This window comes from Pseudorca crassidens, chromosome 2 (genome assembly GCF_039906515.1).
Source record: "Pseudorca crassidens isolate mPseCra1 chromosome 2, mPseCra1.hap1, whole genome shotgun sequence".
Taxonomy (NCBI): Eukaryota; Metazoa; Chordata; class Mammalia; order Artiodactyla; family Delphinidae; genus Pseudorca; species Pseudorca crassidens.
In genome coordinates this window covers 180,588,841-180,614,746 of record NC_090297.1, presented here as the reverse complement: position 1 = coordinate 180,614,746, position 25,906 = coordinate 180,588,841, and the positions used below count along the sequence as shown (strand labels likewise).

The window sequence follows — 25,906 nt, the reverse complement described above, 5'->3', positions numbered from 1 at the left end:
CCCACTCCCAGAGGATTTTACTTGCTATAGTGGGGCTTATCCATTTTAGTTTTTTATTTCTTACAGAGTTCATGATAGTTATTGTTTTTAAAGATCTTCCCCTATAATACAAATAATTTAGCTTGAGCAATTTAACAATTAGAGTAAAATAATTACAGATTATAGAGGCAGTATTAATCCTCTATTCTAATCCCTGTATTTTATCAGTTAGAGAATGAAAATGCAGAGCAATTATACTGTCTTCCCAGAGTCATCTAGAAAGATATGGCAGAGTTAGGACTAGAGTCTCCCCATTGATTTCTAGAACATTATGCCTTCAATAAACCCTATGGTTTCCATTTTCATCTTTATTCTTACATATCCCTTTATGCTTTTTGCAATGTGGACTCTGCGAAATCCACATACTAGAACGATCAAATCTTCCATCTGTCCTAAAAAGGCCTCCAGGGAGAGATGAATAGGCAGAGCACAGAGCATTTTTAGGGCAGTGAAAAATGCTCTGTATTATATTATAATGATGGATACATGTCATTATACTTTTGTCCAAACCCACAGACTGTATAACACCAAGAGCAAGCCCTAAGGTAATGGACTTTGGGTGATTATGATTTGTCAATGTAAGTTTATTTAATAAAAAATGTACCATCTGGTAGGTGATGCTGACAATGGGGAAGACTCTCCATGTGTCGGGGCAGGGCGTATATGGGAAATCTCTATACCTAACTCTCAATTTTATTGGAAACCCTGCTGGCACAGTGGTTAAGAATCTGCCTGCCAATGCAGGGGACACGGGTTCGAGCCCTGGTCCGGGAAGATCTCACATGCCGTGGAGCAACTAAGCCCATGAGCCACAACTACTGAGCCCAAGTGCTGCAACTACTGAAGCCCGCGCACCTAGAGCCCGTGCTGCGCAACAAGAGAAGGCACAGCAATGAGAAGCCCGCGCACCGCAGCAAAGAGCAGCCCCCGCTCACCACAACTAGAGAAAGCCCGCGCACAGCAACGAAGACCCAATGCAGCCAAAAATAAGTAAATAAATAAAAATTTTTTAAAATAAATAAAAAAATAAAACTGGGTTCCACCATGGACCTCATGGACCTCAAGGCTAAGTGAGTGACAATGTACAAGACCACTTGATAGACTGGAGACGAAATGAAGGGCTCCAGGCATAGAATCTGACGGTACTAGAAAACCTTCTGTAAAGTTGTGTTATGAGTGTCACAATTAAAGAGGCAAAGAAAATTTGGGTTTTTCAAAAGACAAAATTATCAAAGATAATAAGTGGTTGGGAAAACATATTACACAAAGAATGTGTGAAGAAATTGTATACGTTGAGCTTGAATATAGGAAAATAATCAGATATAGCTATTAAACAAAAGAGTGAATGGCTACTATGCGTCAGATTTGGGGCAAGTTAGGAAATCTTTACAAAAGAAGTAATATTTAAGCTGAATTTTCAAGTGTGGGTGAAACAAATAAATAGAGGGAAAGTGGTGTTTAATGGCTTTTCAGGAAAAGGGCATGCGTATAGGAATAGAGGCATACAGTGTATGTGCAGATCAAGGAACTGAACATATTCTGATATTGCAGAAATACAAGTATGAACAGGGCAATGTCAGCACATAAAACTCAGTAAACCACAAAATCAAGGTAGTTTAACTTCTAATATGAAGAAAGGAAACAATCAACAGGTTTTAAACAGTGGATTGGCATAATTTAATTAGATTTGCATTTGGAAAGATAACTCCCATGGTCACGTGGCAATGACTGGCAGAGGGCAGATGAGAAGCATGGAAACCAGTGAAAAGGATGTTGTCATAGCCCACAAGAGAGCGATGGGGCCCAAACTAAATCAGACAGTGGGGAGAGCAAATGAAAAAAAAAAGAGTAAAAGTAAACTAGATAGATCGAAAGGACTGAGGTAGAGAATAAGGCTGCAGAAAAGCTATAATTTTTCCAGCTTGGGCACTTGGGATAATAGTAATGTGCTCACAGAAATAAATAATATAGACAAGGGCTTCCAAACAAGAAGGAGCAAGCACTCTCCTCCAAGTCAAACACATTGAAATACATGCATTTGGACAAACTATAACTTTTGTAAAAATACATAGGTTAGCTCTAAAAAGGGGGGGAGGGGAATATCCAATTGGGACAGAAATCTCTTGCCTTTTGGCTTCATGCAGGGGACGAATTCCAATTCCTCCCATTGGCTTTGGAATGCAGATTGGAAGCAGGACTCCTACTCTTGAATGTGGATAGATGGCTCCCTGTGAGAAACAGGAACACAGACCTGCCCCATGTGTGAGCCTACACCATGTGGAGGTCTCAACTTGCACTGAACATGGGGTGCAAAATTCTAAGCCAAAAATCTTATTAAATATAAAAAGGAAAGAAAGAAGTACTTGTTTGGAAATAGGAAAATCAATGGTCCAGTGAGAGGAGCCTGATAGGAACCATTGTGTGGGAATGCTGTAACTCACTGTTCACACAGGGTTCCTGTGGAAGGCAGCCTCTACTGAAGATAAGCTCACAGTCTAAAACTATGGATCAAACTAGAAACCCGCTGCCATAAGAGACAGAAGACATGACAAACGGAAACATTCACACTCAAAAGACTCAAAGAAAATGGAGCTATCAGAAGAGACTTTAAAATAACACTATAAAATGTCTGTTTAAAATTTTTAAAGAGATAAAAGAATGCATGAAAAACAATTAGGCCTATTAGAAAGTGAACCAAATATAAATTCTAAAAATGAGAAGTAGTCAGTGAAATAAAAAAATTCAACTGATGGCTTAAATGGTAGACAACACTACACTCAGCTAACTAGCAGATGGTTCCGAAGAATTCATCCAGAATAGAGCAGTATGAGATAAGGAGATGGTCCAAAAGAATGAACAACGAAGAGAGGTAGAAAGCTCTATTCCAGAAGAATGAAGGAAGAAAATGGGGAGGATGTAATTCCTAATGGTATATATTTTTTAAATATGACTTCTTGAATTTAGAAAAGCCCACTGAGTCCCTAGAAGATACCATATTTAAAGTGCATCAAAAATAAGTGAAATAAGACAAAGTGAACAAAATAAAATCTTAAAGGTCAATATTTGTCTTTAAAGTTAAAACGTCTACAGTGGAATGACAGTAAAAAGTACTGAAGACTTTTCATCAATAAGCTAGATGTCATAAAACAAAGAATATAGGAGGAGATGAAGGTGTGTAGATATAAATGATAAGTACGGTTATAAAATATGTTCAGTTTGAGGTGCCTATTCAAAAGCAAGATGAGGATATGTGATAGGATCTGGAAATACAACTCCAGAATTCAGGAGAGCAGTTCTTCTTGGTGGAATAGATAGGTATCATATTAATGTACAAACATTTGCTGAGTGCCTGTTGTATACCAGACACCAGAGTAAACATCAGTAATTCATATATATATGTTAAGACAGGCTCATTGCCCTTATGGATCTACACTCTAGTGAGCAGATGCAACCTAGTGAGAAAAAATACTTCATCATTCAGTTACTTGAGGTTTAAAATTGACTTAATAGAGTGCAAAGAGCGCTGGTTATCTTCAGCTGATTACCTGCTCTGGACTGCAGATTCTTTCCTGGACGCTCTCTCGTTTAATACCCACAGAATCGAATCTCCATAAAGTATATGAAGTTATCTCGATTCGACAAAAGAGAGGCTGAGCCAGCCAGGTCAAACATATAATAAGTGATAGAGTTCAGATTCAAACTCAGTTCTACTAATCTATTGTTCTTAATTCTTGGCATGATGGTACTTATTTTTAATTATATAAGTAAATTATAAATGTATTCTTGTAAAAGTACTCTAAAGAATCTTTTATGAATACCAATCTCACACTCCTCCCCAGAAATAACCATTGTTATTGTTTGTGAAGATTGTTTTATACCATTCTAGACTACAGGTTGACAGATATATAGATGACTGATTGATAGACTGATAGACAAATTATTTGGCTTCTTTTCATTTTTTTCTTTTTAAATAATATTATAGTATGTGTATTATTATGCAACTTTCTTTTCTCACTCAACAATATGTCTTGGGTATTTCTACACATTATTAAATCTATTTAGCTCACACTTTTTTGTGTGTGTGTCTCCAGGGGGTCTCGCTCCAGGTGTCTATGCTGACCACACAGTCAACCTCCGCCCCACCCCGGGCCCTCCTCCCTGGACCCACTTCCCAGGGACCTAGAGACCGGCCCCCCCGCAGGGCCCTCAGCCTTATCTCCAGGATCCACAGGGCTGACAGGGTCCAGCCGGTACCTGGTCATAAGGGACTTCTCCAGCATCTGTCTGCACAGATCTGCGCAGAGCTGGAAACTCCTGCACCTAGAGTAGCTCCAGGCCAGGAGCAGTGGCTCCATCTCCAGACCACAGCGGCCAAGGGTCACAAAGGACCAGGACCTGGCCAGGGAGGGCAGGGGCCGAGAAGCAGGTGGTGTCCAGCTCTCCAGCTCACACTTTTTTTTTTTTTTTTTTTTTTTGCAGTACGCGGACCTCTCACCGCTGTGGCCTCTCCCGTTGCGGAGCACAGGCTCCGGACGTAAGGCCCAGCGGCCATGGCTCACGGGCCTAGCTGCTCCGCGGCATGTGGGATCTTCCTGGACCGGGGCACGTACCCGTGTCCCCTGCATCGGCAGATGGACTCTCAACCACTGCGCCACCAAGGCAGCCCTCCGGCTCACACTTTTTAACGCCACATGGCATTCCACAGGATGGATGTACCATAGTTTAACTATTTCTTTTTCTGGGTGTCAGTGTTGTTTCCAATTTTCTCTATGCAAACAATAATTTAACAATAATCATTTTACACACCTCTCTTGTGCAAATGCACAAGAGTTTCTCGAGGGCAAATGCATAAAAGCAGTAATTTTAGGTTTTAGAGTATGTTTAGGTATTTCCTAACACACAAATTTCTACTTTATATGAATTCCCTTTTGCTGGATCTGATAAGATCTTGTCTTTTGAAAATAATGTCAGGGACTTCCCTCGCAGTACAGTGGTTGGGACATCGCCTTCCAGTGCAGGGGGTGGGGATTTGATCCCTGGTCGGGGAACTAGGGTCCCACATGCCTCGTGGCCAAAAGGCCAAGGCACAGAACAGAAGCAATATTGTAAAAAATTCAATAAAGACTTTAAGAATGGTTCACAGCAAAAAAAAAAAAGAAAAGAATGTCAAAAATTATCTTTACTAATATAAATTTAAGTGGTCAATATTTCTTACAGAGGGCTGATAAATATGGCAAATTTCATAGGGCAATTTTAGATGTAATCCTCTAAATAATTTCAATATCATAAATTGTAACAAGATATAAATAGAGCTTAAGGATCATCTTAACACTGGGTTTTGATAAAATACTGTCAGGAGATTCTTGTATTTAATTCATTTTAACCCTGTGGTTATTATTCTATTTTGGATTCCTACAATCTAATATTTCCATTTTGCATTATTTTTGTTTATGCAAATGATCTCTATTATTAATGATTTCAGTAATCTTCCTCCCAAACGCTGACTATTTTCATAAGTAAAGGTTATCTGTAAATTATATCCAAAAATAAATTTCATATCAAGTTTAAAATCTATTTATTCAAAGAGTAAGAGCTATTTTTGAATCCTGAAAAGTCTTTTAACCTTTATTCTTTTTTATTCATCTTATTGTTTTCTGATTATATATCACTGATGTTTATAATGTTATCCATTTTCCAGTAGCATTTACTGAGTTAGAGAGCTTTTCATTTGTGATTGCTTTGTTTTAGATTTTGAAAAATTATAGACTATAAAAACAAAAAAGAAAGCTAGATTTCATGAATGGATTTTAGTTGCTGGTACAATCTCTTATTCAACTAAATAAAATAAACATTAATTTAATATGAGCATTATCTATAGTCTGTATAGATAATACAGACTCTACAGATTTATAGATAAGTAGGTCTCGGCTTCCTTACAAGTACAAGAGAAATGATATAAAAGGAGAGAAAACACTCTATTGATTACTACGCCAGAGTGTACCCAATACCAACACTAAGGCTTTCTCTTTCACAACACCATAGCCCCACAAGGAGTCAAGGACTCCACCCTCTGTTTCAGGGAACCTTCCAAGTGTCCTGGTTTTTTAACAACAAGGAGTTAAGGACACATGGGACAGTTGGGGCCAAGTATAGACCAGAGTCATTGGGCATGAAACAGAATTTTCTGTTACATAATCAACAGGCCACAGACAGTTTTCAAAGGAAAGTCTTCTAGAATAGCCTGGAGAATAGCTGACCAACTCTTTCACATAAGTAATGGATAATATATGCACACAGGGATGGACAGGCATGGTTTTAGACGTTGGTTTAACATCCCCATGGCTCTCTCATAGTTAAGCTGACTCTCTCATCTCTTTCTAATCGATTCCCATGCCTCCCACCCTCAACCAGGTCTAACTTGCCCTTTTGTCTCCTGTCACTGCCTCTCCAGTTCCAAGCCCTATTACCCTCTCTCTATGCCTCCAGATCAGATGACCTTCATCTAATCTCCTCTGGGGTGGATGCTGAGTCCCATATTTTAGAGAGTCCAACATACTACAGATATAAATATATATATATATATATATATATAAAAATTAAGAAAAAAATGAAAAATGACAAAATTATACATGACAAGGGAGATACAGTGATTTAACTCAGAGGACGTTTTTTAAACTCTAAGAGATCACTTTTTACAATTCTATGTAAATAAATACGGAAATCTAGATTCAGTGCATAATTTCTTAGAAAAATACATATTACCAAAACTGAATCCCTTAGAGACAGAACTAAATAATGTTTTTGTGTGTGTGTGATTTATCAAGCAAGGACCAGTTAAGGAAAGTACCACTTTATATTTTCTCCCATACTCCTCTCTCTCTCATTCACCAATTCCCACACTCCTGCTCTGGAATTAAACCTCTCAATAAAACATTAGCACTTAAGCCTTGCTTCATTCCAGGAAATCCAAGCAAAGGCACACAACCTGATAACCTGTTAAAGAGACTCTGTTTTAAAATGTAGGTTTTATTATTATTCAGGTATAGTGAGGCCAGCAGATCAGAAGATGATTGCCACTGAAAAGATGGTTTGTTTGTTATTCACAGTTCCCAAGAGGAGGGGACACCTCATGCTAGGCAGGGCCACACAGGAAGCACCATGGTCATCCAGGAGGCAGAAGGAACAGTAGGAAAATGTGTTCCTTCCTGTTTCTGCAGGAAGGAACAGGTGAGGCAGGGTAAGCAGGTTTCGTTTAGAAGATATAAAAGGAATGGGTGAGGCAGGGTAAGCAGGCTAGCTGGAATAATTGCAGCAGGCTCTGGGGTGTAGAGGTCGTCTTTAGTGGTCTGGTCCCTGATTCTGGAGTGATCTGGGCAGGAGAATAGTGGTCTGGAGTATGAGTCTGATAAAGGAAGTGGTGGGGTGTGGGCTCTGAATTGGTTAGTTTGCATCTGAAAGGCATGCTTGCAGAGGAGTCTTCCTATTTCTAGGAATTGGCTAGTCCTGGGAGGGGCACTTTCTCAGTCTCTCCAAGGTCAGAAAAAGATGTCAAAGCATTGGAAATACAGAAAATGAAAAGGTGTGGTGAGTTCAGACACTCAGTAACATCCAAAACAGTGGATGAAGTTGAAATCTCAAAGTTCTGTGTAGAAAGTTTGTGAAGGATATATTTTCTGTAGAATATATAACTATGTAGTTATATAGTAGTTATAGTTAGGTAGACAATAAATAGAAACATGATAGATAGATGATAGATAGTGCAAATTGTCACTCACCATCTGGTCTACAAGGATTGACTCATTAGCCACTGCATTTACTGACCTACGGAACACCCTGAAAGAAATTCAGGGTGAAGATCAGGAATGAGGCACTCTGTGCTCTGGGGAAATAGGCCGAATAGGCCCTCAGATAGTTAGAAATACTTCAGGAAAATTTTTTTAATGAAACTGGACTCTTGTATCTCCTCATATTAAGAAAAGTACTAAGATCATTAACTGAGATATCTGTTCCTTGTGATTAGCAGTAACCTTCTACCAAGATATACGCTGGATTACATGTACCCCTTTTCTAAAATCACATATATACCAGCCTCTTCCCCTACCTCTTTGAAGCAGTTTCTCAGAGCTGTATGAGAGGCTTCTCCCAGGCTATAGTCCTCATATGACACTGAATAAACTAAGCTCACAGCTCTTACATTGTGTGTGTGTTTTCAAGTTTATAGTTTTGGCAACCACAAAAGGACTCAGAGCAGATTCAGAACCTCAGGAGGTTCCAAGTCGGTCCATTCAGAACAGAAATTGAGCCAGTGGTCATGCCATGGGGCACTGGGCTAGACCACAACGGGGAGAGTTCTGACATGATATACTTAGGATATTCAGGGTTCCAAGACCATGGACTGGGTTCAAAACAGGGACTTAGGCCCAGAGTGGGAAAGGGAGACAAATCAGCAAGTCCAGGCAGAAGCTCAATGTGCTGAAAAAGTGTGAGAGGAATTAAGGTGAAAGAATAAGCCTGATAGTCATGTGAGAAAACATGCTAAGGGCAATAGGACTAACTCTGGTTCCCAACTTGTACTGCTTTGGCAAAAATGTCTGTGGCTCTAAGGGGCTGAGTCTGCACTTTGAAGTTCCCTAGCGAATAGATGAGACAGCCAGACCAAAGCAATCGACTGACAGGTGGAAGAGTCCTTGTTTCTCCAAAATCGGCATAGGTGCCAGTAATCCAGATGCACTGGATGTGGGTGCCTTCTTACAATTATTAATGCTCATTTCCAACCAGGATCTGAACCATGACAGGTATTGATTCTTTTTAAGACTTTTTTTTTTTGGATGTGGACCATTTTTAGTCTTTATTGAATTTGTTACAATATTGCTTCTGCTTTATGTTTTGGTTTTTTGGCCACAAGGCATGTAGGATCTTAGCTCCCTGACCAGGGATCGAACCCACACCCCCTTGCATTGGAAGGTGAAGTCCCAACAGGTATTGATTCTTGATAAATATTTTTCTTGGCTAGAGCCACATCTAAGAGCTTAGAATACTTAGATTATAAGTAACAGGTAACCTTAAGAAAATAAAGAATTCAGGGCTTCCCTGGTGGCGCAGTGGTTGAGAGTCTGCCTGCTGACGCAGGGGACGCGGGTTCGTGCCCCGGTCGGGAGGATCCCACATGCCGTGGAGCGGCTGGGCCCGTGAGCCATGGCCGCTGGGCCTGCGCGTCCGGAGCCTGTGCTCCGCAGTGGGAGAGGCCACAACAGTGAGAGGCCCACGTACCGCAAAAAAAAAAAAAACCCCAAAAAAAAGAAAAGAAAGAATTTATTGGCAGAATACTCAATGCCTCACAGGAAGATGAGAATTTAGGAGAACAAGTTTGAATAGAGCGAAACCATGGTGGTGCTGAGTCAGGACAATAAGAATCGCATAATTCCGTGAGGATAATACCACTCACATGAATGAATTTGAATAATCTCCCCCATTCTGTCAAAGTCGAGGAAGAGGGAACCAGAGTGGCCTACCTAAGTAAGGCAGGGCTGTGCACCTTGATTTGCCATGCAGTGCTACCAAGCTACACCAAATGAAAAAGCAAGAATTCCCCCAAAGGAATTTAGGATGCTGCTGTCAAATGACGGGGAAATGCATGCTGGCAACCGAAAGGAGCGAATGCCCATTATAAACCTAAAGAGAGGGGCTTCCCTGGTGGCGCAGTGGTTGAGAGTACGCCTGCCATGCAGAGGACACAGGTTCGTACCCTGGTCCGGGAAGATCCTACATGCCGCGGAGATGCGAGGCCCGTGAGCCATGGCCGCTGAGCCTACGCGTCCGGAGCCTGTGCTCCGCAACGGGAGAGGCCACAACAGTGAGAGGTCCCCGTACCGCAAAAAAAAAAAATTAATGAAGAATCCATGACAAGGCTGAGTATCCTTAAGAGGTTTTTAAATTTAAACAACGACAAAATCCAATGAATAAATCACTGTACATTGTCACATAAAAATTACTCCCCATTGAAGAGAATGCCCACCACAAAATTACTAGATATATTAAAATGTACTTATTTGTGTTACAGAGTCCTGCAAAAGTTTAACTGAGAGATATTTTCTAGAATTGTAGAGAGAACACAAATATAAATTTGTGAAGTCACATAATAAGATAAAGGCAATGATTCAATTAATTTATTGGCATATATGAACTTACTTTATTCAAACCCTACAATTGCCTTTGAAATTATTATCTTTCATAAAGATATATATAGACACCTTTTTTATTGAAGTATAGTTGATTTACAATGTTGTGTTAGTTTCTGGTGTACAGCAAAGTGATTCAGATATATATATATGAATATATCTTAATATATACATACATATACATACATACATACATATATATATATATATATATATATACACACACACACACACACACAAGTGTCTTTGTAAAAACTGACTTCCTGAGTTCAAGGGGCAGTCCTGATTCTAGTTAATCTATGTCCCTACTCAGAAATTAAAACAGATGAGGCTCTTTTGCTCCTTCTCCTCATTCAATTATCACCACCACAGAAAAGCAGAAATAGCAACAGAGCTGGGATTTGAGTAGGAGAGACAATATAAAACAATGCATTCTATTCATATCATAAATCATTGTGACACTACTAAGAAAAAAACATGAACAATTCTGACAAGTTGTCACCACTGACATCAATATTAATTTCTAAAATCCTTAGTGGACTAAAACTTTCAGCACCCTATAGTACTTTTTTCTTCTATTTTGCTATACATAATGATTACATAGAATTTTTTGTGCATCACTCAGGACAAGGGAGGGCAAAGGAGTACAGAGGGATTCATGTGCTGACCCTGGTCTTCAGGGGGCCCGGGTACTACACCAGGTGAATAACTGTAAGGTCCACGAGCCTGCGGAATCTCCAGGAAGCTTTTTATCAAATACTAGGGCTGTGGATTTCTTCCCAATAATTATTCTATCTGTAAATAAATGTATCTACCTCTCTGTGGAGGAGGAGAAAAGATGTATGAATTGGGAGGCTGAAGAGAACAGAGTGGAAGCTCAGAGTCTGGATGCATAGCTACCCAAAGCTTTATCACCATTTCCGTCCCCAGGACATTTGGGATGAACTCTGAGACTATTTCAGCACCCAAGTGCTCAGTACTGAAAAAACTCCCCAAATCTCAGATTTATAATTTCGACCTCACTGGCAGTGGCAGAGGAAGGTATCAGCACAAAGAGCTGTTAATTCTTTAAAACCTTGATAGTTTTAGCAAATGAAACTATAGCCTTAAAAATTCAAACCCACTAAGAAAAAATTCAAAACAAACAAATTTAAGAGTTTTGTTAGTTTACCAAGTGAATCTTTGCTTTGTAAAGGATAAACCCATACACTATTTTCCTTCCAAAAGTGCTGGGGTTTTTTCCTTCTTTATAAAACACATTTTGTGTGCAGTATGGCAGATATGAGCACTCAAATCTAATTCTATTGTTGCAACATTCAAAATCATTTGTTAAGTCCCAAATATATACAGGTTTGGAGAAAACACAGATAAATTAACCCAGTTATTTACATTAAGAGCTCATATTAAAATCGGTGTAGGGGCTTCCCTGGTGGCGCAGTGTTTGGGAGTCCACCTGCCGATGCAGGGGACACCGGTTCGCCCCGGTCCGGGAAGATCCCACATGCCGCGGAGCGGCTGGGAACGTGAGCCATGGCTGCTGAGTCTGCGCGTCCGGAGCCTGTGCTCTGCAACGGGAGAGGCCACAGCAGCGGGAGGCCCGCGTACCGCCAAAAAAAAAAAAAAAATCGGTGTAGACAACCACGAATACAATGAATTGTAACATAATAAGATAAATGTTTTAAAACATGTTCAAAGTGCTATGAAAGCATGAATGCAAAAGTGATTAATTCTGCCTGAAAATTCAGAGACAATTTCCTGGAAGAGATGTCATTTTAAATGGACTTTTTAAGAATAAGTAAAACTATGCCAAGAAATAATGTGTGATAAAAGTATTCAAGACCCAGGAGACAGCAGAATATATGAATGTATTTATGGAATCAGCAAATAACTGGGATTAGCTTGACCAGCGGATGCTCAGAGGGAAGTATTGAAAGATGTCTGGACGAGGTGGACTCAGCAGGTTTTGTGACCTGGAATGTCATGCCAAGGAGTCTGGAGGGTCAACAAAGGGTCATAAGGAAGGGAGTAATATAATTAGATGAGTGGTTTAAAGTTAAGGATGATAATCCCAGCTGCAGTGTGATGAATAAAGTGGAATCATCTGGATGATAGGGACTGTGGCCATTTGATGCAGGAAAAGGGGGGGGGGTACAAGCTACGGTCTGTGGAACAACTCTAAACAGCTGCCTATTTTTATATTACCTGCAAGCTAAGAATGGGATTTTACATTTTTAAATAGTTTCAGGTTTTTAATAGAATAATATCTAACACATAAAATGTAAAAATTATATAACATTCAAATTTCTGTGTCCATAAATAAAGTTGTATTTGAGCACAGCCATGTATTCACATCCATGTTGTCTACAGCTGGCTGCACTCACAATACAGCAGCAGAGCTAAGCATTACAACAAAGACCACGTGGTCCACAAAACCGAAACTATTTATGACCTAGCTTTTTACCGAAAAAGTTTGCTAATGTCTGATCTAGGGTATAAACAAACTGGATAGCTAGGTCCAAAATGAGTTATATTCAGAAAGATTCTACCACCAGTAGTAAAGTAACAGCATCACCGAAAACTATTCATCGTTCTAGATATTAACCTAGTTCAAGTTCTGGTAACTGATAAAAATCCTGAATACAGAAAAATATCACTACAAGAGAATATTGGGTAAGCTGGCACTAAGCAGATAATCTAACTCTCCTTCTTCCTAACACCACAATACCAACTGAAATGATTTTTTAAAAACATTAAAATATTGGAAAACCCCATATTGCACTGAAGACTTGGGGAGGAAGCTAGCTCTATGGGACAAATTTCAAGGAATTTCTAACAGAATGTTTTTAAGACAAGACTAAAGAAGCCAGGGAGAGTCAAGCACACAGCTTCCATTCTGGAGAAAGTGATCTTATTTGGCAGGAAATAAGTAAAAGAGATATTTTGAGGAACAGTGATTAAAAGCACAAGACTCAATGTCAGCCAGTCCTGTCTATAACTTCATTCACTAAATATGTATTTAATGAGTATTGACTGCATACCAGGCAATTACATGATATTGCACAAGCTTAACATCGCTGAACCTGTTTCTTAAAAGGCACCTTATAGGTCTGCTCTGAAAATCAAATAACAGCCACCTCCAACATTCTACAACAAGGACAACTACAAACACTTCTATAGAGCTTCCTATGTGCTCAGCATTATTCTAAGCACCTTATGTGTTCATTTATTTAAATCCTTACGACACCATTTTATAGATAAGGAAACGGTAGTAAACGAAGTTATGTAAATTACACGAGGTTTCACAGCTATGCAAGCAGAACCGTGATTGGAAATCAGATGGTCTGCGTACAGGGCCCATGTTCTCAACCACTGCGCTGCACTATTTCTTCAAATCAAATAAAATATGAAAAGCTGCACAATGTCTATGTTTTGATTGTTTAGTAAATGGTGGTTATTTCCATATTTTATGGAATTGCTTTAATCACTGATACAGAGGTGAAGGCTACCAAGTGGACAGAATGGAGGATAGATGGAAATCACTTTGCTTGAAAACCTTTATATCAAGGGCATTGAGAGAAGCTCACCAGGAAAATCAAGGGAAAGAAAAACCTATCACACAGAAAACAACATGGCGAGGAGGCACTTGTAACTGAGGTGGGGCTCTTCCCTGATGCGAAAAGCTGTGGTCCCACGAAGGATGGGAAGAAGAATTGAAAATCATTTTCAAAAGATTTTTCTTTGCCTAATGCTATTCATCAAGATAAATTTCTGATGGATGAATGATTTAAATGAAAAATATAAGACAATAAATAATGCATAATATAGATGCAACTATGTAATTTTGGGATGGGGAAAACTGTTTTTAATACCAAAACAAGCCCTTTAAGGAAAAAATATTAATATATTTGATCTGGTTGCAAAGCAGATGAAAAACTGAGAAAAACAATGGCAAGATAATTCCAGGTGGGCTTCCTCCCATCACAGGGCCTCTGCACATGCTATTCTCTCTTTGTGTAAATGCTCCCCGAATTCATCCTTCAGTGCCTGGTGTCATCACTAACTGTCATTTCCTCAGGCAGGCATTCATGGCCTAGTGTGCTCGTTTCCTGGGGCTGACATAACAAGGTATTATAACTGGGGGGCTAAACAACAGGGCTGTGTTTCCTCACAGCTCTGGAGGCTACAAGTATGGGATGATGGTGCTGGCAGGGTTAGTTCCTTCTGAGGGCTGTGAGGGAGGGATCTGTTCCAGGCCTCTCTCCAGCCTCTGGTGTTTTGCTGGCAATAGTTGACACTCCTTGGGCCCTGCTGCTCTACCCCAAATTTCCACCTTCATCTCTACACAGCTTTCTCCCTGGGTGCATGTCTGGCTCCAAATTTCCCCTCTTTATCAGGATACCAAGTTGTATTCGATTAGGGGCCCGATCTACTCCAGTATGTCCTCATTTTAAATAATTACATCCACAATGACCCTATTTCCAAGTAAGGTCAAGTTCTGAGGTACTGGGGGTTAGAACATCAACATATGAATTTGGGAGAACACAGTTCAACCCAGAACACCTACCTAAATCCAAGCCTCCTTTTTATATTCATTCTTCAAATACCAGGAAAATATTCCTTTCCTTTGTCCCATGAATTAGAGATATACTTTTACAATTGTTTGTGTTATTATTTTATTAATATCAATATTCTCCACAAAACTGTAAGCACAATCAAAGCTGAAATTACTTCAATGACAAATGGAACATCATTCATTTGTCCACTCAACGGATAGTTTCTCTGTGCAATCAATGCCCTGGGCAAGGTGTCAAGTATACAGCAGCATGCAAGTCAGGATAATCCTTACCCTCATGGACCACAAGATTTAATAGAGAAGCAGATGATAAATAGATACGTAGATATATAGATAGATACACAGACACATAGGTACCTAAACTGATAATAGATGAGAGAGTGAGAGAGAGAGACACCATGGATGATGAGTACAGGGACAAGACATGCACTGCTGAACAATGCTAGCAAGTACATTTTACCTCCTGCCCAAGTTTTCCCTTTTACCCTGAAAAAGTTTCATTCCTGGCTCCTCCCGCCCTCCTTCACTGCAGGTTTAGTCTCTAACAGTAAGCAATGGAAGCCAAGGTTATCAGTACATTGGAATCTCACTGTCTCTGTCTCTGTCTTGTCTCTGTCTCTTTCTGTCTCTTTCTCCCTCCCCGCAACCAACTGTGTAGTGAGATCCAGAACTAATTTACTGCTGCTAAATTCAGTCTCCAGTGCAGGGATTGATGCTGAAGCCTGGAGTCCCAGCCTCCCGCCTATACTCGGATGCACGTGTGGTAGTTTTGCTTAGTGTTTAAAAGCATGTACATAGGTATGCAGACAGCTCTGCTCTGTCTTTTTGCATAACTTAGAGCAAGTTGCTAAATCTATGTTTCCTCATCTTTAAAGGAGGAAAATCATAGTTCCCATTTATGATTATTGTAATTATTAAATATTAATTATGTAAAATGCTTAATGTATTTATATGGCCCATAATAAGGAATCATGAAACGTTAACTAATAATATTAGGGCCAATTCTCTTGGCTGCTTTTCCACCAGATTCCTAATTTTCTTCTTTTTCCTATTGAAATTTCCTGTTCACTGTGGTTTAGAACACAGACACCTCTACCTAAAAATCCTTGCCCCAAGGACTGTGGAAACCCAGCATGAACTGAACCAGGCTGAGAAGGAAGCCAGAGGTGGGTATTTGTCTCAAGAGACGGAAGTGCAAGGTACTTGTAGATATTGATCACAACTTGACATCTTAGCCATAAATATTCCCAGCGCCTCCCAAACTCAGAACAGGGTATACACAGGGAAGAGATCTCATAGCTCATTCCCTGGGATCAAAATTCACCAACTGTCAATACTTTTTTTTTTTTTAACGTTTTTATTGGAGTATAATTGCTTTACAGTGGTGTGTTGTTAGTTTCTGCTTTATAACAAAGAGAATCAGTTATACATACACATATATCCCCATATCTCCTCCCTCTTGCGTCTCCCTCCCTCCCACCCTCCCTATCCCACCCTTCTAGCTGGTCACAAAGCACCGAGCTGATCTCCCTGTGCTATGCAGCTGCTTCCCACTAGCTAGCTATTTTACATTTGGTAGTCTATATATGTCTATATATACACTACCATTCTCTCACTTTGTCCCAGCTTGCCCTTCCCCCTCCCCGTGTCCACAAGTCCATTCTCTAGTAGGTCTGTGTCTTTATTCCCGTCTTGCCCCTAGGTTCTTCATGACCGTTTTTTTTAGATTCCATATATATGTGTTAGCATACGTTATTTGTTTTTCTCTTTCTGACTTACTTCACTCTGTATGACAGACTCTAGGTCCATCCACCTCATTACAAATAACTCAATTTCGTTTCTTTTTATGGCTGAGTAATATTGCATTGTATATATGTGCCACATCTTCTTTATACAATATACAATGGAGAAAAGACAGCCTCTTCAATAAGTGGTGCTGGGAAAACTGGACAGCTACATGTAAAAGAATGAAATTAGAACACTCCCTAACACCATACACAAAAATAAACTCAAAATGGATTAAAGACCTAAATGTAAGGCCAGACACTATCAAACCCTTAGAGGAAAACACAGGCAGAACACTCTATAACATAAATCACAGCAAGATCCTTTTTGACCCACCTCCTAGAGAAATGGAAATAAAAACAAAAATAAACAAATGGGACCTAATGAAACTTAAAAGCTTTTGCACAGCAAAGGAAACCATAAACAAGACCAAAAGACAACCCTCAGAATGGGAGAAAATATTTGCAAAGGAAGCAACTGACAAAGGATTAATCTCCAAAATTTACAAGCAGCTCATGCAGCTCAATATCAATAAAACAAACAACTCAATCCAAAAATGGGCAGAAGACCTAAACAGACATTTCTCCAAAGATATACAGATTGCCAACAAACACATGAAAGAATGCTCAACATCATTAATCATTAGAGAAATGAAATCAAAACTACAATGAGATATCATCTCACACCAGTCAGAATGGCCATCATCAAAAAATCTACAAACAATAAATGCTGTAGAGGGTGTGGAGAAAAGGGAACCCTCATATACTGTTGGTGGGAATGTAAATTGATACAGCCACTATGGAGAACAGTATGGAGGTTCCTTAAAAAACTAAAAATAGAACTACCATATGACCCAGCACTCCCACTACTGGGCATATACCCTGAGAAAACCATAATTCAAAAAGAGTCATGTACCACAATGTTCATTGCAGCTCTATTTACAATAGCCAGGACATGGAAGCAATCTAAGTGTCAATACTTTTTTTACTAACTCCACTCTTGATGGATTTTTCCACTCTGGACTTTGCCTGCTATTTAGAATGTCAGTGTTAACTTGCTTCTCACACCTGAGTTGACCTCCCAGAATTTAGATTCTGGCTTCCTTCCTGTTCCCTCCTGCAACATTTGTCTTCTCTGACCTCGCCATTTTGACTGCCTACACCTATCAGACCGCTAGTTTTATTCTATCTGGAAAATCTCCTAACGCCCTTTCTGAAAGCTCCCAACACTCCAGAGCGCAGGAAATAAGACCTCACACTCAGAACATTCATCTTCCTTAAACACTACTCATTACTTTCAATAGTTCCATACTACTTTCTATCACATCATTAATTATCATCCACTGCATTCAGAGAATCTGTAGTTTACAGCCCTCTGCTATCTAATCATATTTCCTGCTCTCCATTCAGAAATGTTCAGAAATCTGTACACACACCATTCACAAAATAAATAGCTTTGTATCAGCCTTTCCTAATTTGAAAATTTCATGTTCTATGTACAAGATTATTCATGGCTTCATTGTAATTATAAAATATTGAGAAATTTCCCTCTTACCAAAAGGGACATATAGGGAGGGGACTGGTTAAAATGTATGATCTGAGTATTTAATGAAATACTAAACAGCTGTTTTAAAAAAATAAAAGTTATTTATGAACATGATAATAAAATATTCCAAAAGACATTGTAAAAAAGCAATGTGAAAAATGGTGTGTATAGTAAGTATGTAACATTTGTGTTACAAAAAGAAGGGATTATAATTACCTGTGTCCGCTTATATATGCATAAAATATCAGTAGAAGAATTAAAAAGAAAAACCAGTAACTTTATTTCACTTTGGATAAGACACCTGGATGGTCGGAGACACAAGTGAGTTGGAGATTTTTCATAGCATGCCTGCTTATACTTATCTTTCTTAATTTTGAAATTTATAATTATAGTACTTATTTAAAAATTACATTAACAAAAACTTTCATGATTCATTCTGAGAAACCAGTTTTGTCTGTGGCCTTTAATCACACCTTGTTTAAAAAAATAACATTTTGGGGCTTCCCTGGTGGCCCAGTGGTTGAGAGTCTGCCTGCCAATGCAGGGGACACGGGTTCGTGCCCCGGTCCGAGAAGACCCCACATGCCGCGGATTGGCTGGGCCCGTGAGCCATGGCCGCTGAGCCTGTGCGTCCGGAGCCTGTGCTCCGCAACGGGAGAGGCCACAACAGTGAGAGGCCCGCGAACCGCAAAAAAAAAAAAAGTAACATTTTGTTTTAATGCTGTACCAGAGTTTAATTATTGTGAAGACACTGCAATCAATAATAAAGATCCAAATTAAAACTAAAATTTACCCATCTGTGGGGATCTCATGAATTGGCAAATATGTAGGCAATGCTAACTGTATCATAATTTAATCCTTACCTGCTTTTTTTTTACCACTTAACATCAATTTCAGAAACATTAAAATGTAAGATAATAATAATGTTATTATTGTAAGAAATAGAGAATTTTTAAGGCTTAGCCCAAGTCTCACCTCCAGGAGACTCTCACCTGTTTCACTGAGCTCCTTTTTCTCTTTTGGAGTTTTTTTGTATTTAAAATATTTACTACACAATTTAGAGTTGGCTACAATAATCACCATTTATCTAACACTTATCCCCCACCCTGTATTTTAGGTAGTATTGTCCTACTTTACAGATAAGAAAACTGAGGCCCAGAGTCCTTAAGTAATCAAAATAATTCAAAATCAGGTTTGTTTGACGCCAGAGACTGGATGCTTCCCACTCAGGCATATTTTGTTTTGTATAATTTCTAATTATTTCATTTGCTAATTCTGTAACAAATTAGCAGTAAGATTTCTGCAGGTGGGAAAATTTCTGCAGATTGGCAGTGCTCGGTTTTGTCCTTCACAGACCAAACTCTGGGAACTTAATTATTCTTCCTAAAATGCTTTTACATGATGAGGGTATATTTTGTTGAAAATTGTGATGTTTGTAAAAAGAGCCATTTAATATACATGAATAATTAAAATGTACAAATATCTTTCCAGGCTTCAAATATGCAATTTTGAGTGATATTAATGTAGTAATCTTTCGGTGTCACAATATTTTAAAATGGCAATATTTACAAGAATTTATAACATGTATAACTACTACATAGTTAATAGTTAATAATATTCATAGTTAATAATATTCTCTTGGGCTTATAGGTTTAACATTTACCAAAGCACCTACTCATGGTCACCTAGATTATTTAAGGTGCAAATTTGTGTGATGATTGTTTTTCCCAAGTTCCAAAGTTTAAGCTCTGTTTCTTTAACATGCAAACTTCCCCTAAGCATTTTGCATTTTACAGACCAAACAAACCAGTTCGGAGAAGATGCTGGCTACCCTCTGGGGAGCACCTGAAAGCAGTGGTGTGTGGTACAGCGCTGCTTACTTTTGATGAATTCCTCCATGAAGAACATGTTTTCTCCGCCTTGCCTGGGGTTGATACCACCAGGGAGCAATTCCATTGTCACTGATGAATGCTAGCTAGGTCAGACCTTGTCAGTGCAAATGAAAGTCTTGTGATTAGTATTCTGTACCTTCTTACTAATGAACCTTCTAATCATGAAACCTGTCTGTACTTATCATAATCTTCTAACTGCTAAGTGCCCTTGAAAGGTTAGATAAGTGGAAAATAGTACCATTGGTTTGGTTTGGTTTTTTTTTTTCTTGCAATATGCCTTTCAAAGTTAGTTTGGTGCTTTGCTTTTAGGACTCATAATTAGAATTGGTCGACATTATGACAGTGACAACCTTGGTTATACAATTCCAATATGCAAATGAAAGTTACAAACACACAACAATTATGTATAATCAAAATGAGAAAATTTTTTGGAAACATTCACGTTTTGAGGGGAACATTTTGAGAGTAGAAAAAATATTTAAGAGTATCCGTACCGGACTTTGCTAGAAAAACATTTAATTGAAAAAATTGTAAGTGAAAAAGGTTTTGCACTAAAAAGAATTTATTTTTTAAAAGGGTGACCTTGAGGTCAATGTTTAAGGAAAAGTTAATATAACCTGAGTAGCTTCTGGCCTAAACTCAAAAATGTATACATTCTTAACTGCTCAAGGATGTATTTGTGACGGCTTCAGATCAATTGCATATCTCATCTAATCGAGGATGTCATCAACTATAAGATGCATCATTATTTTTTATATTACTAAGAAGGAAAAAATGCTGCCAATTAAACTATGACAAGGTATTGATTGCAAGTCACATCAGAGATGTTAAAATATAGGGAAAGATACTTCTTAGAATTGATGAAATAAGTATTGTAAACTAATATGTAAAAAATATGGATACTAGGGGTAGGAGTGCAGGAAACCTTCTGCAGAAGTATCACCTTTCCTAACCAACATTTCAACCAAATCTGTATTCACCAGGGCCTAAACCTAAATAGAGTCTATCTGAATTTACACATTCTTTATTCTTTTAATTTTGATTGAGGAGGTACTCTACTCAGCTCTGCTAATAAAGTTCTAGTAATTCATTCTGTCATGTGATCCAGGGGTCAGCAAATTTTTATAAAGGATCAGATAGTAAGTATTTTAGTGTTTTGAACCATACAGTCTCTGATGCAACTACTCATCCTCAGCCATTGTAGCACAAAAGCAGCCATGGACAATTAAAACTTTACTTATAGACACTGAATTTTGAATTTCATATAGTTCTCATGTGTCATGAAATTTTATTCTTCTTTTGCTCTTTTTTCAAGCACTTAACAATCTAAAAATATTCTTGGGACCTCTTCCAGGAAAATGCAATATACATATTTTTTTCCTATTCCTTCTGCTAATTACAACTAAAAACCCTATACATTATACATGTAAAGCAAACATGAGAGACTCTAAAAGATAGAGCAAAGCAGACTGGCTAGTGGACTCGAGGCTCAAGAAATGATATGATGATAAGCTCTTTTTTGGGGTTTTTTGGCCTTGTGTATCCCACACTTGGATCTGAAGAAGCTAGAAATTCAAAAATGCCAACAGATGTAGACAAATAAACGTCGAGCAAAAGCCTGCACTCTTTAGCCAAAGGACCAGAAAATAGGGAACCTAGCAAGACAGACATGTCACTACTGATCAGATGGACAATAAAAGGAAGTACTATGAACAACTCTGTGCCCACCAATCTGGTAACTTAGATAAAATGGACCATTTTCTTTGGAGACAGAAAATACAAAATCCATACAAGAAATAATAAATAATCTGAAGAGGCCTATATCTATTGAAGAAATTGAGTCAATAATCTTCAAATAATAATCTTCAAAAAATAAAAGCACTATGCCCAGACTGTTTTACTGGTAAATTCTACCAAACATTCAATGAAGAAATGAGACCAACTCTCTACAGTCTCTGCCAGAAAGTAGAAGAGAAACTACTTCCTAATTCATTCTACGAGGCCAACATTACACTAATGCCTAAAACAGGTAAAGACATTAGAAGAAAGGAAAACTTCAGGTCTGTATATCTCATGAACATAGATGCAAAAAAACCTCAGTAAAATACTAGTGAATTGAATCCAAAAAATATACGAAAAGAATTATACACTATGCCCAAAAGGGATTGATTCCTCATAGGCAAGGCTGGTTCAACGTTTGAAAATCAATGTAATCAACCACATTAAAAGCTTTAAAGAAAAAAAATCATATGAGCATATAATTAGAAGCAGAAAAAGCCTTTGACAAAATTTAACTCCCATGCATGACAGAAACGCTTAGAAAAATAGGAATGGAGGGAAACTTCTTCGACTTGATAAAGAGCTTCTACCAAAAACTCCACAGCTAAATAGTGAAGGATGGAATGCTTTCACCCTAAGATCAGGAACAAGTCGAGGATGTCCATTCTTAGCTTCTCTTATTCAACATAGTGCTGAAAGTTCTAGCCAGTGCAATAAGGCAAAAAAAGAAAATAAAAGCCTTACAGGTCATACTTACACAGTGTGTACGGGGCTACTTCTCAAGTTCACTCTATAATACATAAGGCTATAATCACACAGCCTTACTTCTGTCCATAATGTGTTTGTACTAGAGCTCATAAGAGCACAACTATGTGATAAGGTTGAGAATTCCAACCTGAACCAAAGCTAGAACCAGGGGATAGGCCACAAGAGCATGGCTTCAGGATAAGCCTAACACAAAATAGGAAAGAACAGCCCCAAGATTCACGCATGGCTTCAATCAAGTCACCAGAAGGATAGATGAGAAAAGGATTTAATTCAGAAACTCTAGTCATTAGTAAATGTCCATTTTTCTTGGAAAGACCTTTGGATCACACAGTGTTTGAGAAGAAAGATGGCCCAGTAACCTGGTTCCTACAACCCTTCTCCTTGTGAGTTATTTGTCTATACTCTGGCTCTATAACAAACTACTCTAGCATTTAGGTACTTAGAAATCTGATCATTTATTTAATTGTGAGTCTGTGGTCTGAACCACCCAGCTGTCTCTTCTGGCTTGCTCATGCCTCCAGCACACTCGGCTGGTGGTTTGGCTGGTGTGTAGGTGACTAAGATGGTCTCACTCACATGATGGATATTTGGCAGCATGGGTACCTGGGCCACATGTCTGTCATCACAGCAGTTTAACACAGGCTGTACCACATGGTGCTCACAGGATTCCAGGAGCAGCAGGGGAGCCAGCCACAGAGCTCTGCATATGTCAAATCTCTGAAGTCCTGCCTTTGCTTGATGATCAGGTCGAATTATCCCCATCAGGATGCTGACGACTCTCCCTGCCTGCTTGCCCGTTAGCATGAGGAACCCAAAGTGCCCAGCTAGCAACTGTAGCTTAGAGTTAGTGGGACCCAAATGAAATTATTTCCCCTATGAAATCAGGTCCTCAAAACACACTTCAGTGTCTCAGAGTTGCAGGGACAGAAAGTACAAGCTCCCCAACTGGGCCCCCAAAAGGAGGACAGGTTGGGCCACTCCTGCTTCCACCCTTGGTTCCCACATATTTGCCCACAGGACACAGAGCCACACATTGTCACTGATTTGGAACATACATTACGTCCTGGAGGATGATGTGAGCTGACTTCTTAATTGTGCTTTTGACAGACTTTTCCATCATTCTGTCAGGCCAGCAGCTGTTCAGTGACATGGGATATAACTGACACAACCTGTGGATTCCAAGGGCACACGCCCACTCCTGCCTCACAGAAGGGTCCAATGCAGCTATGTTGCCACCAACTGGCAGGTGAGTTTCCTCGTAGAATGTTTCAGTGCTGGCCTCCATTGCCGCCAGTTCAGGCTTCCAGGAGCTGCAGAACTAGACAGATAAGCCTTGGTGAATGGGAGCCCAAGTTGTTGGGACCACGAATAGCTTTCATCTCTGTCCCCATGGTTTCTCTATTCTTGCAACCATTTTACCAGCACAGGAGGGGCTGATGACAGAGGCTGGCTGATGACAACTGGGTGAGTCACTTTGTCTGTTTAGTGCTTCTTCAATAGTGGATACTTTCAGATGGTCATTTACAAGTATATGGTCATCCACTGCTGTGTGACAAAATCCTCTGACACTTGGCAGTTTGAAACAACAAACATTTATCTGCATCGACTTCCACTCAGGAATCCAGAAGCAGCTGGTTCTGGTTCAGGGTCCCTCAGGAGGTTGCAGTCAAGCTGCTGCCTAGGGTTGCAGTCTGGGAACTAAAGGGTCCATTTCCAAGGCCACTCACATGGCTGTTGGCAGAAAGCCTCTGTTGCTCATCACATGGGGCTCTCCTGTGTCCCCTGGGTTCCTCATGATATGGCAGCTGGCTTCCTCCAGAGGAAGTGATATGAGAGAAGGAGCAGGAAGCTACAGTGCCCTTTGTAAACTAGTGTAAACTTTGTAAACTAGTGTAAACTTTGTAAACTTTCTTCATTAGAAGAAAGTCTAGCCCAAAGTTGAGGGGAGGGAAACTACGCTCCACCTCTTGAAGAGAGGAGTATCAAAGAATGTGGGGACACTTAAAACCACTACCACAAGTGGTACAAAGATCTTCAGACTGTGTGCCCACTCCCAAAGGTCATCCACATGTCTCTACCCTACCCTACTTCTTTGTGAAGGTCATTCAGGTTCTCTGAGAAGCAGACACAGAGATGGAGTTAGGAGAAGAAATTAATCTGTTGGAGGAGGGGAGGTAACACCCATGAAAGACAAAAGGAGGAAACAATTTGGCAGGGGATCAATCAAATCATGATGCAGGATGGACAAGTTGTCTGCCAGCTCAGTGGGGAGTTCTGGAGCAAAGAACTCATTAGAAGAGTCCATAAGAGGGATCTCACACTGGGCAGAAATGGCTAGGCCCATGTACTGCCATCTTATTCACTGGCTTCCCTGAGAAGACCATGACCTTGGCTCAAACGTTAGGTAGATATCGAATAAGAAAACAGCTACAGATTGTTAGCCAACCATACCCTAGTTGCATCAGGAGAAATATGTTTGGCTCCCAACTAGGTGGCCCTTGATACACCGTTGACCAATCTTGATGGCTAATGGGCAAGTGTAACAGCTATGCCCTAAGAAAGGCCTGGAGAGCCAAGGGCTCAGACCCATCACATATCGGGGTCTAGGTCAAACCACCATTAATCCACCTAGAACAGCTGAGGGTGAGCGTCATCTAGAATTCTTAGTAGAGAAGAAAGATTCAGAAGACCAGTTATACCCCTTTGATTAGCTGCAATGGAGGGTGCTGTGGTTAGTGCCATTTATGTTCTCCTTAAAGATTCTCCCAGGAAAAGAGGCCCTCTAGAATCCTGAAGGAACGGCTCCTGGAATGAATATGAAGAAGTGGATCCAGGTCCCATGAAGGGTGGAACGTAGATGCCATGGGGCTTTTGAAGTATCTGTGCCCTCTGTCCCCACTTACATCTAATCCACAGTGTAACATTTCCATTTCAAACTGGGTTGCTGCTGGGGCCCTGACGTTATGACTTGGTGTGTTTGATGGAATCTTTCTCATGCTGAGCAGCCCTGGCAGCAGGGCCATCTCATGATTCATAGCCAGGCATTCCATCTCTACCAGGGCCCAGTAGCCCATCTGGATTTGTTTTCCAAAAGCTAGATAGTTCTCCACTGCAGATGGCATGGCCTTGCTTCACAACTCCAAAGCCTTGCAATGAGATTCTGGAATTTGACCATAGATTCCACACTGCATCTTATCTCACAGATACATCTAAAATAATACGGTCTGTTGAGTTGTATTGTCCAAGCGGAGGTTGCATCATCTGCTGGTCTTGCATCAGAACCCCTTTCTGCCCCAGGCCTCACTCAAAACTGTCAGCCTTTCATATCACTTAATATTTGGGCTGGA

At 39.7% G+C, this 25,906-nt stretch overlaps 1 protein-coding gene across 7 annotated transcripts in view; it reads right to left on the bottom strand.

The window, feature by feature from the left end:
* The window catches only part of CRB1 (crumbs cell polarity complex component 1), a 267,978-nt gene that overhangs the window by 225,908 nt on the left and 16,164 nt on the right, over positions 1-25,906 (bottom strand). The gene's annotated exons all lie outside the window — the stretch shown is intronic.